The 19,549-nt window shown below is 37.6% G+C and overlaps 1 protein-coding gene and 1 long non-coding RNA gene across 8 annotated transcripts in view; both read left to right on the forward strand.

Annotated features, from left to right (window-relative positions):
- MAGI2 (membrane associated guanylate kinase, WW and PDZ domain containing 2) overlaps window positions 1–19,549 on the forward strand; it is a 1,338,391-nt gene that overhangs the window by 568,455 nt on the left and 750,387 nt on the right. The window lies entirely within an intron of this gene.
- Window positions 1,227–18,737, forward strand: LOC116569022. The gene is made up of 3 exons (XR_004276821.1): window positions 1,227–1,302; window positions 7,897–7,899; window positions 18,726–18,737. It is a non-coding gene; the product is annotated as an uncharacterized LOC116569022 (long non-coding RNA).

Raw genomic sequence — 19,549 nt, forward strand, 5'->3', positions numbered from 1 at the left:
GTCAAGCAAAGCTTTATTTCGCGCCAAGCATCAAGAATCAAACTGGCCAGCCAGGGCCGCACCTCTTACAGAGAGAGGGCGACCTTTCTCTGTTTCACAGACTAGCTTTTAAGGGCAAAGGCCATGCGGTCGGGCCTGGCCATGCACAGGTGGCCAATGAGATTGTAACACACACAGGAAACTCCACAGTGATGCTAGGTGACCAATTGAATTACAATTTACCCTAGTAGACATTAGAACCTGCCTATTACACCTTGATTAGGATTGGCACCAGAAGTCACCCAAAGGGCGGGAGTGGGGGTGGGGGAGAGGCCATACTCCTTGGTAGCTAGGGAGACAGTATGCAACCCCCCACTGATCGGATGTCTCCACCTGGTCTGACCCATCCTTGTATCTGTGTTTTGTTACCTGAGGCTGGTTTCCCTGACTTGTTTTTAAGTAGGTCCCCTGGGTAAGGGGAGCAGGGACAGTTTAAGGGTTAAGCAACAATGTTACTGTTTAACCTCAATGGAAGCCTCTGGCTAAAATACAGAAATAAAAAATGGGTTCTTACACTATAGTAGACAGCAGCTTAAGAAGCCCTGAAGTCAGCCAGACTGAGGACTAATGCCAGTTCCCTGGCACCTATTACTGGTGTAATTTCTAGCCAGTTACTTAGAAGCTTCAGTTTCTTATCTGTAAAACTGAGACCGATAGACTGCTGAAAGATTAGACGAGAGGACATCTTCAAAGGACTCCGCGTGATACCTGGACCATAGTATTCAGTAATGTCAGTTACTGTTACCATTATTTTTTTGGTGAGAATCATAGTTAAGATGAACTTACCGATGAAGTAGTCTATATTTCCTATAGAAGCATATCCAGTGCTAACTTGGAAAACATACAACCTTCAGGACCGCTCTAGTGTCTTATAAGCCTAATACTGCTGAGGTATAGCCACTGTGACTCTGAATTCCTTAAGTGCCAGAGTGATGTAGCTCATAGTTCTCAAAGTATGATCTGGAAAGCCCATGGATCCAAGAATCCGAGACTGTTTTCATAATAATTCTAAGACATTATTTGCTTTTTTCACCATCATTTTCTTTTCTTTTCTTTTTTTTAAGATTTTATTTATTTATTTGACAGACAGAGATTACAAGTAGGCAGAAAGGCAGTCAGAGAGAGGAAGAAGCAGGCTCTCTGCTGAGCAGAGAGCCCAATGTGGGGCTCGATCCCAGGACCCTGGGATCATGACCTGAGCTGAAGGCAGAGGCATAACCCACTGAGCCACCCAGGCGCCCCTTCACCATCATTTTCTAATGAGTGCACCAGGGGGGTTTCCAGAGGCTTACTGACATGTGATATTGCAATAGGGTGAATGAAGAAACAGATTTGAGAATACAGATGTTTCTATTACTCAGAAATTAAAGATATTTATAAAACATAAAACTGCTATTCTTCTCATTCATTAATTGTTTTGGAAAATAATTTTTTTAATTCCATAAAATATACTTACAGTAACAATGGGATTAAAGTTTTTTAATGAATTAATATTTTCAAATCTGTCGATTATAATATTTAAATACTGTAAATATCAATAGCCATAACCTACATGAATAAAAGCTCTTTGTGGTCTTCAGTAGTTTACAAGACTGCGAAGGAGTCATGACAACATAATGTTTAATTGCTGATATAACTGACACTCCCTGTATTTTAATGGGCCAAATAATCAGAAGGATGCAATAAATACAGGTGCCAAATATGAATTGTAATTATATGTTATTTCTCTTTGATTTTCCTAAGTCCTTTCCTTCCTTTCCTCCTTTCTTTCTCTTTTTTTTTTTTTTTTAAGATTTTATTTATTTATTTGACAGAGAGAGATCACAAGTAGACAGAGAGGCAGGCAAAGAGAGAGAGGAGGAAGTAGGCTCCCTGCCAAGCAGAGAGCCTGATGTGGGGCTCAATCCCAGGACCCTGAGATCATGACCTGAGCTGCAGGCAGAGGCTTAACCCATTGAGCCACCCATGCGCCCTCTCTTTCTCTCTTTCTTTTTTTCCCTCCCTCCCTTCCTACCTTCCTTCCTTCCTTCCATCCTTCCCTCCTTCCTTTCTTTCCTTCTTTTTCTTTATTTCTTAGCAGTCCTTTACTTGTATTTCCTAGTTCTGTCACCTTCTTAAAAAGAACCATCATGGGGACACCTGGGTGGTTCAGTGGGTTAAAGCCTCTGCCTTCGGCTTGGGTCATGGTCCCGGGGGTCCTGGGATCGAGCCCCATGTTGGGTTTTCTGCTCCACTGGGAGCCTGCTTCCTCCTCTCTCTCTCTGCCTGCCTCTCTGCCTTCTCTGTCTGTCAAATAAATAAATAAATAAAATCTTTAAAAAAAAAAATCATGACTATCAAGAAGTAAAATTGAAACATAAGAAAATACTTACAAAACAAATATAAATATTTAAGAGTGGTGTGGGATTCTCTCATTGTCTTTTGATCTAATGTTTTGATATAATGCTCTAACTATAGGCAAGATTCAACTGATCCTTTAAAAATAGTAGTTATAATAATACTAGTATTATTGCTGATACTTATTAAACACTTGTTAAATGCCATTCATTGCCCTAAGTAATTAAACTGCATTATTTCACTTAATCTTCACAATAATCTTTTGATATCGATTAAGGTATTATTAACATTTGTCTATGAGGAAACAAAAACCCAATAAATTTAGAAACAACAAAAATCACACGGGTCGAAATTAAGCTCACTTTAGAGCCCATGTCTTGTCTACAGACAGAATCAAATCTCTTTCTCTATAAGCATTATCACTTAAAGTAGGAAACTTTCTCCAGGCCTATTTACTGTTTTAAAAATTTATCAATATTCAGACTAGCAATTTTTTAAAACCAAAAATACTTGTTTTATACTTTATTTCATACATAATAACAACATGGTGCTGAGTTTATATATCATGATGATCTGAGTGATCTTGCCCAACAAATTAGCTGTCAGTTAATTTTATATTTATACATATTAATTATTGATCATTTACCATGTAACAAACTTAGTGGCCTAAAACAATAAATGTTTATTATCTCATGGTTTCTTTAGGTCAGAAATTCAGGAAAGGCTTAGACGGAAATTCAGAAATAATTCTAGGTCCAGGTCTCAGGAGTTTGTAGTTGTAGGGGAGGAAAATTTTCTCCTTCTTCCCTTCTAGATTCTTTGGCTGGTCTAATAATTAAATTGATGTAAGACAGATTAACAAAATAAAAAGAAAAATTATATCAGGAAGCCCTATAAAGATATAAAGACTCAAAGGCAGACAGATAATTCAGCTTATATTATCCTGAGCTAAGGAAAGGAGTAAGGGTCTGAAGATATAAAGGGGTGGAAATTCATTCAAAGGAAGGCAAGCGATAAGTTTCCCAGGTAAAAGGTATCTCTAGGGGCTCCTGGGTGGCTTACTCAAGTTAAGTGTCTGCCATAGACTCTGGTCATGGTCCTGTGGTCCTGGGATCAACCCCACACCATGCTCCCTGCTTGGTGAGGATTCTGTTTCTCCCTCTCCCTCTGCAGCTCCCCCTGCTTGTGCTCTCTTGCTTGCTCTCTCTGTGTCAGATAAATACATAAAATCTCTTAAAAAAAAAAAAAAGTTATCCCCAGTAATAGCGCTCTTTCTGGTATATACTCTTTTTCCCATATAAATTAAGGCAGTTGAGAGGAAGGTAAAAATCTTTTCTTCTGAATCTGCTGGGTTTTTGATTGCCTTTACCTGAAAACAATCCTCATGCAAAAGTAGCATATTTGGGGGTGACAATTTCTGCTCCCCTTCATAGTCAAGATACTGGCCAAGGCTGCTGTCATCTGAAGGCTTGACTGTTACTACAGGATACACTTCCAAAGACTTCACGAGAGGTCTTCACAAGAGTTTCTTACCTCTACTTCTCTGTAATGCTGTTTAAGTGTCCTCATGACATAGCACTTGGCTTCGTCCAGAGTGAATGATTCAAGAAAAGCAAGGTGAAAGCTGCACTGTCTTTTATGAATTAGCTTTAGATCACATGTTAACATTTCTGCAATTTCCTTTTTGTGACACAGTCAAGTATATTAAATGTAGGAAATCAACTACTCCAGGGCATGAAAGCTAGGGAACAGGAATCACTGGGAATCATTTTAGGAGACTGGCCAGCACAATGTGTTTTGATTATTTTAAACGTGAGTTTTAGCCAAACTTCAAGTAAGGAGTAATTCTGACTTTCCAGCTTGATTTTTTCTTATTATTTTACCCACTTTTTTCCTTTTATACATTCACTAGCCTCCTCTCCTCACTTCATGTCTTTTGTTGTGGTACGTTAACAGAGTTAGGAGGAGTGGAGAGTAGAGAGGAAGGACCATGGCCTTGGGATCTTCTAGGCCCAGGCTTAATTTCTAACTTTCCAATATACTTATCTAGAAATATGGGATATTTGTACTTATCTTACTGGCTTGTGGCAGAATTAAATGAGTATCTATAATGTGATAACTGTACAAGAAATATTAGTCATGTTCAAATCAAATCTCCATCATTTCTTGTTTTGGTCCTTTGTAAAATGCAAGGTGAAACTAACGAGTAAATGCATTTAATATAGTATATTTATTTAAAAATTTTTATTGACACCATACCCATCTCTCTGCCTAAACAGTTATTATAGCTAAAAGGAATTGGATGATCTGTTCATTTTCCAAAGGTTTTAAAAAAATTTTTATATTCCAGAGTACCCATGGCATCAAGAAATATATTAGCTGTAATCCTTAATATTTTGTTTTTACAATATGAATAAGATATCAGTACTTTTTTCCTGATTCTTGACAATATTAGTGTGTTTTATGATATGATAAGATGGTAGTTTGTCTCAGTTTACACTATTATATCAAAGGGAACAGAAAAGTTAATGTCTTTTTTTTCTCCCAATTAGAGGTCATTTCCAATCAATGCTACTACTGACTCAAACTATACTGAAAATATCAGAAAGCACAGTACTTAACTATGCATTTTGTTCATCTAAATAATGGATTTAATATTTTGCCTTTATGAGAATCAATTAGTTATTATTAGAAAGGGTATTGAATATAATGAGAAATGCAATATAGCTATGATATGGGAGTTCTTGAGTTTAGCATATGTATGAGCATAATTTATACAATTTCAGTTCAATCTGTAATGTGAAATTGGTAACAGGACATGACATAACTGAAGCTTGATGCAAGAGTGACTTTCTTATTCCATGTCTTAGCTATCACAATTTTAATGCTAAATGGTTTGTCATTTTTTATTAACTAGACATTTTTTCTCGATGACAAACTTAAGGAATAGTCTAGAATTTTATAAATAGTTGCAAATGTTATGTAAATTTTTGGTCACACATAAAGTAGCAATTTTCTTTTTCACTTGGGTTGAATTTACTTTTAAGTATTTGAGTCACATACATAAATATAAGCCATAAATATTATTCAACACATGCTTCAGCATTTCCTTTTTCTCTTTTCCTGATGTTTCATTAGTGACATTTTTAAAATCAAATTTAACTAATCCTTGGTTCAGTCTCCAAACAGGAAATCGGTTCAGTGAGCAGGGATCCGAATGACAAAAGAACTGCTCACTTAGAGGATGCTTTAAAATACTTTGGTCATTGAAAAAAAGTGCAAGCCTCCAGATTTTTCTGACCTTAATGCTCTGATTTTTCAGTTTGGATTTAACTGTGAATGAAAAACTTTGAAAAGCCAAATAATCCATCAATATTATATTTGCTAGAGCCTGAGCTTCATACATCAAAGTATTTTTATGGCTTTGATATTTTTTCCTCCCTTAATTATGTTAGCCCTAGATATATTGCACATAGTACTTTTTTCCTGGCTTGCTCTTATTAGCAGTTAACACTTCATGTAGAACATAGCTAGAATTCCTAACAGCAGTTACTCAACCTTTTTGGCTGATAAATATTGTAGTGCTTAATTTAGGGCAAAAAGAAAACATATTTTCAAATCAACATGTAAATTGAAGATTATCTATTTATATCATATGTATATGTGATAAGCAGATATCACAGTGTAAAAATTAGCACTTCATATAATAAGATCCTTTAACGTTAAAAATAAAAATCAAAATAACTAAAAATTTGGTTTAGGAAAAAACAAGCTAAATTGACAAAAATCAAAGGCACCTAGGATCACAACATTCAGAAAAGTTCTTTTTAAGATGTAAACACGGACATTTCATTACCCTGCTGAACCACCTTTGATGGCTATATGCATTTAGAACAAAATCCAAACCCTTAAACTTTGCATATAAGAACCTCAAATGACAGGGTTCTGCCCTCCAGAAGATTATGGTAAAGTTTGGGACCCAGGCATTAAATAAATACTCTTAAGTATGTAGTTATAAACTGCATTTAGTGGAACAAAGAGGAATGAAAAGGGACTCCAAGAGAAGTTAACTTGAGGACCTGAAACTAGATTGGTGGGCCAAGGGAAATCTGAGTTAAGTTTGGGAGAAGAATCCTAAGAAGAGCATTCCAAAGGAATGAAGCATTTGTGTAAGAGCCTGAAAAAGGAAAGATCTTGATGAGCTGAAGAAAGCTGTTGATGTTGGATTATCCAAAATGAGTGCTATAATGTAGTAAAAACCACTCAGTTTTATTAGTCAGAGATCATTCTTTATGTACCTCAGCACTTCCTCTGTGGATTTTATAGTGTTTGATATATAAGCTTTAATGAGTAAGTACATATTCAAGTTTAATGTTGACAAAAACTAAAAGGGGGGAAGGGTAATAGTAGTTATCTCACATGACTGTGAATCATAAATAAGATGTCTTAATAGAAGGCCCTGATCTCAGAGCCTGGAACATAGAAGTGTTTGATAAATGCTTGCCTAAAAGAATTGAATTTCCTACCTTGTTCTTGAACTATTCCAAATAAGTATTACATGAAATGTTGGAAGACCTGGGTGCTTAGGTGGCTCAGTCAGTTAAGCATCTGCCTTCAGCTCAAGTCATGATCTCAGGGTCCTGGGATGGAGCCGCACACAGTGCTCTCTGCTCAGTGGGGTCCTGCTTCTCCCTCTGTTCTCTCTCTCTCTCTCTCTCAAATAAATAAATAAAATCTTTAGAAATGTTGTAAGACAAATTTTACAATTTTTAAGTGAAGCAATCATTATGTATTACCAAAAATTCTTATTAATTACTTAAGCTGGATGCTATCAATGTATTTTCCTCTCTGGTTCCTACGTGGTTGGCAGAACTAAAATCTTTTCCTTTCGTATATGAACACACAGACTTTGGATGGTTGGTAGACAGTGCATCATCAGTAATGGTTTTGGGGGGCGCCTGGGTGGCTCAGTGGGTTAAAGCCTCTGCCTTCGGCTCAGGTCATGATCCCAGGGTCCTGGGATCAAGCCCCACATCCGCTCTCTCCTCCACAGAGAGCCTGTTTCCTCCCCTCTCTCTCTCTCTGTCTGCCTCTCTGCCTACTTGTGATTTCTCTCTCTCTCTGTCAAATAAATAAAATCTTTAAAAAAAAAAATGGTTTTGGGATAGGTGATGACTTCAAAGCTTGTATTTCCCTTCAGAGTATCAAAATATGTGTCATTTTTAGTGACAAAAATATATAAGCTTAGTTTTAAATACAGTTCTGAAGCTCTCTCTACTTGCTCATCTTGGTTCTCCTCTTAAAGACTAAAGCTAATAATACCCAAATCCAAATGCGGCTATCCTTCACTGAATGGCCAATACTCAAAAAGTGAGTTTTGATTGGAAAAGGAATTTGAGCTTTATTCAGGATGCTGGCCACCTGCAGAGAAAGCAGATTTTTGTCCAAGAGCCAAATCTGAGGTTTCTGTCTGACCTACGGATTTTTTTTTTAGGGGTTTCCTGTAGTTAATCTGTAAAGGGAGTGAAGTAATCTATAATATTTCTTGACTATGTGCAGACTCGCTGGTGCCAGCTACAGACGTTATCTCAGTGCTTGAAGGTTGTGCAAAGGGGTCTGGTTCCTTAGTGCTCAGGAGTTGTGCAAGGAGTCTGGTACCTGTTTTGTGACTCACAAGAGTACTCTGTTTGTCCTAAGAAAGAATGCATGATTTATAGATAAAGGAAGGTTAGTTAATCAATCGTGTGACTAAAGGCATTTGCTAAAGTTTAAAGAGTAGTAGGTTAGCAGGAAGAGACCACACAGTTTCACCAACAGCCTTACATGTGGACATGAAATCCTTGCCTTCTGATTACTGAAGTAGGAGCTCTATATTTCAAACCAGACAACTTGCTATTTCCTTGTTTCTAAATAAAACTATGAAAATCCATGTTGTTGAAAGAAAATCTGTTTCAAAATTATTATTTTCAGTGTTTCAATCTCTCACCAAATGGTAAGCAAAATACCCAGAAAGATACATTGATTTCTCTTAGCCACCAATAGAATTCATTACCCAAATATGGTAGAACATTGTCAATCATTTGGATTATTGAAAAATGAAGCATTGATCCCTATAAATAAAATAAAAAATATTCCTTGGTTTCTATAAAGTCATATTGTAATAGATTTGTATATCTTTATTTCCTTAAATATGGCTAAGCTCAGTCCCTTCAACCAGATGATACCATTCATGGTTAGGTAAGTTTAATGTCCTCTGTTGCTTCAGTTTTAACTTGAAACCCCAAACAAGCATCTTGCAAATGCCTGTCTTTGATCTGTTGATCACAAAAACTGAGCAAGGTAGTCTGGATGGCTCAATGTGAATTCATTATTACTCTTATTAAGAAAATGACATATGGGGCGCCTGGGTGGCTCAGTGGGTTAAAGCCTCTGACTTCGGCTCAGGTCATGATCTCAGGGTCCTGGGGTCGAGCCCCACATCGGGCTCTCTGCTCAGTGGGGAGCCTGCTTCCTCCTCTCTCTCTCCTGCCTCTCTGCCTGATTATGATCTCTCTGTCTGTCAAATAAATAAATAAAATCTTTAAAAAAAAAAAAAAAGAAAAGAAAATGACATAAAGCCTGACTGGTAAGACACAATAGAATCATTTTCATGTATTAGCTACAGAGAAGTATTCTTATTATATTATCACTTTTACATGAAAATATGAAAGAAAAATGTTCAAAATAATAAAAAGTAAAAATATAATAAGCAAAAGCATCCTTCCATTTTTATCCTGAGCACAGATTTTCTTCTTGGGCAGAGAACAGTCAGTTCTGGATAATGGATTATGGGCTAAAATGATGACCATTTTGGGGCCTGTTCCATTAAACCTCCACCTGAATAGGGAGGATACCAAGGACATCCTTGATAGAGGAGACAGACCACAAGATAGAAAGCCTGGATCCTTAAGTAGCTACACGGATCAACCATTCCTCCCCATCCCACCCCAGCTCACCCTTTGTACCAATCTATAATAAACGGTGGGTGGCAAATAACCTTTGTTGCCTATCGCCACTGATATTTTGGGGTTGGTTGTTATTACATTTATCCTACCCTGAGCAGTCCCAAACCCAATTTTGTATGGAGAATACTATTACTGAATTTAATCAGAGTCCATGAGTGTGAGAGCTTCCAGATCATGGGTTCTAGATAAATTAAATAACAGTGTGATCTTCAAAATACTTACTATAAGATTAATTACTATAAGATTACTATTAAGATTAATCATTCCACAAAACTACTAGGGACAAGTTTAATGGAATTGCATATGAAGTATTAAAACTTTACTTATTCTGTGTAATGGAAGATCTGTTTACAGGTGTTCTAAAACAGTAAAATTCTTGGTACGCAGAAGGAATGCTACTTCCCACCGCTATACTGACTTTTCATAGTACATACGCTTCACAAACTCAATACTCAGGAAATGTTGTATGGGGCGTGGGAGATGTTAATCCTACAGGGAACTAGTAACTGGCAGAAAAAGCTCAAACCCAAAATACTTGGGTAAGAAAGGCAGAGAGCAGCAGCCCCACACAGCTTTCATCAGCAACCTGAAGCATATGGGAGCAAAGCATTTCCTGGAATTTAATACTCGCTACTTTCAGAGTGAATTTTAAGCAAGAGCAAAAGCAAAGATTGTACCCTGATTGAAGAACCGAACACCATTCCTCAGATGAGACATCTAGAAAACTAGGAATTAAACACACACAGAAGAGAATCCAAACTGGGACGAATCTCTCTTCTAAGCTACATAGGTTAAAGGGTTGCACCACTTCCTCAGAAAGTCAGAAAGAGATGACAGAACCCATATGTATGACTTACACTATTTTGTACATAGTGAGGTAGAACATATTCTCTTTAATAAGTGAAGCTTCAGCCATTTCCAGTAGGTTGTTTTAATGTTCACCTTATGTTCTGAACTTAGGGCTCTCCCTTGCTTTCAGTATTAAAAGTACTCCAAAAAGGCCAAACCAGGCAATACTTACGGAATTCTATATTTACAAAGGTTCTTCCTGCCAGTGTGCAGAGTTAGTCACTGGATGGCCACTTACACAGCTCTTGTCAAACAAACCTATCTAAACCCAATTGTCGTTTACTGCTTCCATTCTCAAAACTATAGGACCTGAGGCACATGTTCAGCAAAACATGACCAAGACATAAAAGGGACTTGCAAAGACAAATAGGGACCTGTCCAGAGCAGTTAAAGAATACATTTTAAGTCACTGCTATTATTAACCACCAACATTTATACAGTCCCTTAAAAGGGACCTCATGTTGGCACTGAGACAGTCATTCATGAAACATGGAAATTCCAGTTGGAAGAGCATCATCTGTGCCTTTTTTTCTTTTGGTCTCCTTGCAAGCTAGTAAAGTATAAGGAGACAGAGGATTTGACAAATTCCTTCAGAATGCATCTGCTAGGCCACACTAGAAATGTCTAATCTATGGTTTTGCCCAAACTGTACTTAGATTTGCCTGTTTGGAGTAAGAATGAGTAACGCAAGCTCAGCAGGGACACTTTGCACAGCCTATGTCTGCCCATTTTACTGGGTACAGTTCAGAAAAGAGAAGTATTCTTTAAATAACTTTGGTCTCTAAATATCAAAGGAAAGCATAGGCCTTTCCCCACAGGAATATGACCAAAGACTGTGGCCTGTCATTCAATATCCACTGTGAAACCTGAAGTTTTGTAAGACCAAACTCAAAGAGAAGAATGAAAAAAAGAAACAAGGGCACCTGGGTGGCTCAGTTGGTTGAGCAACTGCCTTCGGCTCAGGTCACAGTCCCAGAGTCCCGGGATCGAGTCCCGCATCGGGCTCCCAGCTCCATGGGGAGTCTGCTTCTCCCTCTGACCTTCTCGCCTCTCATGCTCTCTCTCACTGTCTCTCTCTCAAATAAATAAATAAATAAATCTTTAAAAAAAATAAAATTAAATTAAAAAAAAGAAACAAAATGGTGGTAGGGGGGATGCAAGCAGTAGCAAGACCATGCAGCCCATTGGGGCCATTCTAGGCCCATAACTTCCCAAGGAGAGGCTCTACGTACATGAATGAGTAATGAACCTATTTACAAAGAAATGAAAATTCAATAAACCAACTTATTTTGGTTCTGTTTTGCTTAATTTTGTTGTTATCAGCATGATAAGAATACCTTGGGTCATTGAATTTTTTTCCATTTGAAACAATTCATTGACTGAATTGGCTAGTCGTTTATAATGCTGGGTTGATACAAAATGGGATGATTGGAACATCTTCAGAATAATTTCCTCCATGAGATGGAACGATGATGATACACTTGCATATGGTAGTTTCCACAACCATATATTGAGTTATTATTAACCCAGAATGCAGGCTGTATAAACAGTGCATCAAAACAATTATCAAAGGTAAAGAATGAAGTTGGTCCCTTGTTCATTTGGTCTGTATTGTATTGTATTGTAACCAACAAACTGTTGGTTTACAGTCAGTTTTTCATTTAGTTTTTATCTGTTCACCACTCCTCACCACTTGCCTAAGAAGAAAATTGGACAGAAAAAATAAAACAGGCACTTCATGTCTTGTGTCATTGCATGAATCTGGTCCTTTAATAAAATAATGTACATTTTTCTGTAGGTTCCTCTGGAATGTTTATTTAGTTGAAAATTGTTACCCGTGACAGACTTCTTTGTCATGCACCCTGGCTCTTACTTCACCCAGAGTATTATTTGAACTCTTCAGAGCACACTCCGTTTGGGCAAAGCTAGACTAGCTCTCTAAGACATCTTCCTTTGCCTGACTACCCTCCCTTCACTTCCAGCACTAATATACAGTTCATTGGGTTTGGACATGACCTTCTAAAAACTTTGCAGTTGAATTGGATGAAACATGCCTGATGTTAAACAAAGATGTGACTATAATACTTCTGAACATTAAAAATATTGCCTTCTATATTGATAATAAATACTCACTGTTGATACTCATGACTGACTAACATACTAAAGTTTTCTATTTCTATTATTATACAGCAAATATTCCTGAAATGTTTAAGTGACACTTTTTAAAATTCGTTCACACAAATAACAAAGTACTAGAAATCACAAAAATGAGAAGAGTAACATATCTACTTTTGTGCCTGAGAGGTTAGAGCATCATAGTTCCCGAAGATGAGTTCTAGGTTTCTTGTTGATCTACTTTGGCTTTTTAGATCTCTAGAACTTGTTCATAATATATTGAAAGGAAAAATAGGGGCGCTTGCCTGGATCATTTGGTAGAGCATGTGACTCTTGATCTTGGGGTTTTAAGTTCAAGCCCCACGTTTGGTGTAGAGATTACTTAAAAAATAAAATCCTTGGGGTGCCTGAGTGGCTCAGTTGTTGCATCTGCCTTCGGCTCAGATCGTGGTCTCAGGGTCCTGGGATCAAGCCCCACATCTGGCTCTCTGCTCAGAGGGGAGCCTGCTTCCCCCTCTCTCTCTGCCTGCCTCTCTGCCTACTCGTGATCTCTTTGTCAAATAAATAAATTAAAATCTTTAAAAACAAAACATTTATTAACTTGGTCATTACCTAAGATAAGTTGTTTTTTATTTCTGTATGATAGAGATAAACCTCAGCTTTGACTCAATTTGTTCCTAGGCCCCAATTATATGCATAGCCAACGTAAGGCAACCCTTTATTTCCAATAGTTTCAGGGTTTAAATGGGAGTTTGATTCTGAAAAAATTTATTCTACATCACAAAACACAAAAATCGATCATTAAAGGGAAGTAAATGTGAATATATGAAGTCTATGCTTTTTTAAGTATGTAAAATAAAATTATCTTAAAAAACAAGATCCAAATATTCCTTTAGAGAAGGTTGTGGGGTTTTTAAAATTTTTTTTTTTTCCCCGAGAGCTGGGCTAGTAAAGACTTCTTAATGAACTGAAGAAACCATCTTTTCACCTGGTAAATCTCTCCATGGCAAACAGAAGCATTTTTCATTTTTCAAGGACATTTGAACTACTTCCAAAATTTGTATTATCTGTCTCAAAAATTTTCATTGACAATTTTATGACCACGAAAGTCTTTAAATGTTAAATTATGGGGGGGAGGGTGGACAGTTTCCATGGTAATTCCTCTTCCTGAAGTATCTTCTGCTCTTCCACTTCAATAAGAGCTTTGTTGCTGAGCTTCTGAGAACTACCAACAAGCTCAGCTGCGCCATCATAACCCAGGATTAGCCAGGTAGTGTTGCCAGTGGAGTTAGCGGAGCATGTGAATCCTCACCGAACCCAGTTCATAGCCAGTTGTCTATTTCAATGTTTGATCATTACCAGAGGGATCTGGTCAGTATAACGAAGTTATAAAACATATGTCACAAGTTATAAGCTAGAAGCTACCCACATTTCAGAGTATCTTATTATCAAATTGTTTTTTAGTTGCAAGTCGCATCTGGTTATATGACACAGGTGTGTGTGGGGTTTTTTTTTTTTTTTTAAGATTTTATTTATTTATTTGACAGAGATCACAAGTAGGGAGAGAGAGAGGGGGAAGCAGACACCCCGCTGAGCAGAGAACCCCGATGCGGGGCTCGATCCCAAGACCCTGGGATCATGATCCGAGCCGAAAGCAGAGGCTTTAACCCACTGAGCCACCCAGGTGCCCCTGACACAGGTGTTTTAATAAATTCACCTTCCCAAACCTCTTAATCAGTCATTAATCAATAAATTATTTCATTAATTTAAAAACTTTTTTTAAATAATATTTTATTTATTTATTTGAAAGAGAGAGGGAGAGACACAGCAAGAGAGGGAACACAAGCTGGGGAAATGGGAGAGAGAGATGCAGGCTTCCCGCCGAGCAGGGAGCCAGATGTGGGGTTCGATCCCAGGTCCCTGGGATCATGACCTGAGCTGAAGGCAGCTGCTTAAGGACTGAGCCACCCAGGCACCCCAATTTTAAAGTTTTTTTAAATATTTATTAATTTGAGAGAGAGGGTGCCCAAGCCGGGGGAGGGGCCCAGGGAGAGGGAGAGAGAATCCAAGTAGACTCCCCACTGAGCCAAGTCCAATGCAGGGCTTGATCCTCTGACCCTGAGTTCATGACCAGGGTAAAAATTAAGAGTCCATCGCTTAACCAACTGAGCTACCCAGGCATCCCAAACACTTAATTTAGAACTGAAAAAAGAAGATAAAGCACATCAAGCTAAACTCCTGCATGAGACAGGAGCCCCCAAAGGATGTTCACTGATTCTGTTAATGAATATGAGTATGTATTTCCCGAAGCAGGAAATACATTTTGTAGACCATTACCAACTAACAACTGTGCTAGTCTAGCTTTTGAGCTTATGGACTTATTCTACTGATTCAACATTAATCTTAATTTTGGCTTCTATTTTGAGAATTAAATTTTTGTGATGTTCAAATATGATATTAAGAAAATAACCATCTTTTCCTTTTTTACTATCAAATAAATGTTAAATTTTTATGAAATGTTTTTTCTAAATCTGCTAAAATGATCACACCTTTTTCTTCTTTGCCTATTTTTAAAAATATTTTATTTGTTTATTTGACGAGAGAGACACAGTGAGAGAGGGAGCACAGCAGTGGGAGTGGGAGAGAGAGAAGCAGGCTTCCCCCCTGAGCAGGGAGCCCAATGTGGGGCTCGATCCCAGGACCCTGGCATCATGACTTGAGCCGAAGGCAGATGCTTAAGGACTGGGCCACCCAGGAACCCCTACTTTGCCTTATTTTTATGGTAAAATTATACAAATAGATTTCCAAATATTGAATCATCTATCTGTCAGAATAGTCTAGATTATGCTGTAGAAACAAACATTCTTTTATCTCCATGATTGAAAACAGGATTTCTCACTTGACGCTATTGACTTTTTGGGTTGGGCAATTCCTTGTTGTGGGGAGCTTTCCAGTGCATTGTGTTTAGTCGCATCGCTGGCCTCTATCCACTAGATGCCAGTAACATGTACCTCATGTAAGTTGTGGCAACTGAAAATGTTGCCACATGTTCTTTGGGGGCATATGTGTGGGGTGGTCAACCCCAGCTGAGGGTGTTAAAACAATGAAGTCTTGTTTCATTCACAATATATGTCCATCAAAAATATGGAGGCTGTCCTTTAAAGCCTTCTCTCTGGGATGCAGGTCCTACCAACAGGGTATTCAATGGACACAGTGCTGGAGAGAAAAAAAGAGGTTGTATAAATTGGACACCAGTTCTTAAAACTTTTGTATGGAATGATTCATGACACTTCCATTCTCGTGAGTTTGGACAGAGAAAATCATGTGGGTCTTCAAAGGGAACTGGGAAATGTACCATGTGCCCGAAAATAGGGAGCCAGTTATATTGCTAATCTGACATACTCACATGAAAATATTATTTTAGAAATTGCCTTGGAGTATAAATTCTAACTCAGGCCTGTTTTCTCAGAAAGAGTATAAAAGCACACTTCATGTCTATATTCCTCTTATTTTGTCTGTTTTGTTGTTCACGCTTACAGACCTACAGCGTGATTGTATTTGGCCGATTTATTTTTTTTACTACTCTTTCACTCTATGTGAATTACTTCTTTTTTTTTTTTCAGTTAACCATTTACACTTGTGCAATCCACAGTAGAATATCAATATTTCAGTATTTGTGGGTTTGATTATTTAAACAATGTGTGTGAGCCATACAAAAAACAAACAAACCATCAAAAAACTTCAGAAGGAAATCTAAATCTCTACTGAGTGGAATGACTTCATACTCAAGTTGATGGGCTGAGGGTGTAGGGTACGATCCTTCCAACCCTCTTTAACTATAGCCCTCTTCCCACCCTTGTTTCTGGTCTGGGGCTGCTTGCTTCTTCTCTTCGCCTTTAATGAACTTCTATAGTTGTGCCACTATAGTATAGCTCACCTACTATTAAAAAGCACAGCTGTGGAGGGGCACCTGGCTGGCTCAGTGGGTTAAGCTGCTGCCTTCGGCTCGGGTCATGATCTCAGGGTTCTGGGATCAAGCCCCACATCGGGCTCTCTGCTCAGCGGGGAGCCTGCTTCCTCCTCTCTCTCTGCCTGCCTCTCTGCCTACTTGTGATCTCTCTCTGTCAAATAAATAAATAAATCTTTAAAAAAAAAAAAAGCACAGCTGTGGATAATTATATAAGGTGTTGTCCATATAAAATAGTGCTAATAACATAAATACATTGTATGGGGAAGGAGAACTTCTCCTTTTTCCCCTTCTAGATTCTTTAGCTGGTCTAATAATTAAATTGGTGTATGACAGAGTCACAAGAGAAAAATGAATTTCATTTTGTATGTACAGGAGCTCTAAAAACATGAGACTCATAGAAATGACCAAAATAGGCAGCTTGTATACCTTTGAAACAAAAAACAATAAATTTGTGAAAAATTGACAAGGCAAAAAGAGTTTGAGCTTGGGGTAGTAAATTAGTGAAGAAGGAACAAGTTTAGCTTATACTGCCTTCTGGGCCCTAAATCCCCTTTCACTGGTGATAAGGATGTCTTTTTTCCTCCTGGTACAGGGAGAGCACCTTTTACATGGGAGATTTATTTCCTGTTTTCAGGGGGACAAAAGAAGGTCAGAGCTTCTTCCCTATACTGCTGTTTCTTAAGTAACGTTAATTCAAAACAGTCAATATGCCAACATGGCATATTTTACGATGGCATAGTCTGCTCTCCTTCAACTGTAATTGCATTTTCAAAATGTTTAAAGCCTGGAAACTGGAGAGGTGAGGTGGACAAATATCATTTCTTAGGCGATCATTATGGAAAAGCTTTATGCACCATTCTCAGTGAATCCTTGTGTAATCCCAGGGATGTAATGCTATCACAATTTAATAAATAAGGAAGCCGCCCCAAGTTACACAGTCAGTAAGAGATAAAGTTTGTTTCAAACTTAGCCCCTATTTGTTCAACTTTCCCATATTTCTTCTCTAAAGTTTCTTACAGGGATTATGAAGAATTGGGGCTTATTCTCAAAGATGAATTTTACCTGAGAGAATTTAGGATTATAATTTTTGATAGAGTTTAGGATTATAATTTTTTAAAAAGTTGTACTAATTGACAAATACTTATTCAGTTTGTGGTTTGGTAATATATGTTCACTGTGGAGTATTTAGAAAACACTTAATTATAGAATGTAGAAAAGAATCGAACAGAAATCTATCCATGAAGAGATAAACATTCGGTGTAAAATTTTAAAAAAAGAAAATGAGGATGATTTTCATACTCTAAAATATAATTTTAGTAACTATGTGATTTTCCACTTTAGGAATGTGCCACTATAATTTAACAGTCCTTATTTTTTTGCACGTTAAGATTGTTTCTAAAAGCTAGCTATCAAAATAATGCTGTAGTGATATCCTTGTATATAGTTTAATAACCAACCTTGACTGTTTTCTTAAGATAAACTTCCAGAAGAAAAGATATGTAATCTTAAGATTTTCACACATAATCCCCAAATATCTTATATTGTTAGCAATAGTGCCTGTTTCTCAGCAATTTCTCCAAAGTAAGAAAATTTCATTTATACCCTTTCAAACATTGCCAATTCAAAAAAACCAGAAAATAGTATTTTATCTTAATTTGTATCTTTTTTATTATTAGTAATTTCACTGGTTTTGTGTTCGGGAGGGGGGTGACATCAGCTAATGTCATTTCATTTCCTTCTCTGTGAGTTGCTTTACCTGCCCTTTGCCCATTTTCCTACTGTAGCAGACTCTCCTCAGAGGCCTCTACCAAGAATTCTATTCAGGCCTGTTATTTTCTCCTAGCACACCATTTTTGCCTTTCAGTATAGCAGTGGATTAATATTTAGAAAATCATAGCTTTTTCTTGAGTTAGCTCACTAAACCCACTAAACTATAGATCACTAGAACATAATGCTTGGAGTCTACATATCCTTTTTGAATCCAAGCTTAAATACTGAGCTCTCTGTGGGACTTTAGGCAAGTCACTTTACTCCCTAAGGCTAATTTCTGTTTCTGTAGAACATGCATAATAATTTCTATCCTCTGATATTGGTATATATGTTACCTGGCATTTAATAAGTACTCAGAGTAAACTTAGTTATCATTTGTATTGTTGTTTGGTCTTAGTATTTATTATTAAATATGATGGCACTGAGCTTCAGGAAAGCAAAGTGATCTGTTAACTTACCTTCATCTGGGATCTTCTCTCACTTTTGTGTATTCTTTGTGCTTTGTTACTCCACTTTATATATATAGTGCCTAACCTCAAGGATGGGATTCTAATAAGATAAATAAATTATGGAGCAGGTGGGGTTTTTTTTGAATATTTAATTAATTTCTTTATTTGTCAGAGAGAGAGAGAAAGAGAGAGAGTGCACACACAAGCAGGCAGAGTGGTAGGCAGAGGCCGAGAGAGAAGCAGGCTCCCTGCAGAGCAAGGAGCCCAATTCAGGACTTGATCCCAGAACCCTGGGATAATGGCCTGAGCCGAAGGCAGCAGCTTAACCAACTGAGCCACCCAGGTGTCCCTGGAGCAGGTGTTTCTAAAGGAGAGAGACATCATATCATGTCTCAAATAATATCAAGTAAGGCAGCCATTCTTGTGCCTGTGTGGATGGTTGATTCATAAATATAGTTCTATACAGAAGCAGAGCTTCTGACTTTTAAAAGACAGAAGCACATGAAGAAATACCTGTTTGGGGCGCCTGTGTGGCTCAGTGGGTTGAAGACTCTGCCTTTGGCTCAGGTCATGGTTCCAGGGTCATGGGATTGAGCCCCGCATTGGGCTCTCTGCTCAGCAGGGAACCTGCTTCCTCCTCTCTCTCTGCCTGTCTCTCTGCCTATTTGTGATCTCTGTCTGTCAAATAAATAAAATCTTAAAAAAAAAAAAAAGAAATACCTGTTTGACAAATTTAGGGACCCAAAACAAATATAAACAAACATAAACAAACAAAACCCAGGATGTCAAGAATTAAGATTACCAGAAAGAAGAAAATGCACTTGATTTGTTTTACTGAATATGTGATATTATCCTAAATTATCTGTCTATCTTTTGATCACTTGGCCGCTTTATCTACCTATCTAGAGATAGAAATGTAGCTGTATCTCCTTAGGTATTGTTCTGTGTTGGTAATTGGCAAATAGTTTGCGTGTCTGTTTTTGCCTCTCGTATGGGACCTACTTACGATTTTTCAT

The sequence above is a fragment of the Mustela erminea genome, chromosome 11, assembly GCF_009829155.1.
Source record: "Mustela erminea isolate mMusErm1 chromosome 11, mMusErm1.Pri, whole genome shotgun sequence".
Lineage (NCBI taxonomy): Eukaryota > Metazoa > Chordata > Mammalia > Carnivora > Mustelidae > Mustela > Mustela erminea.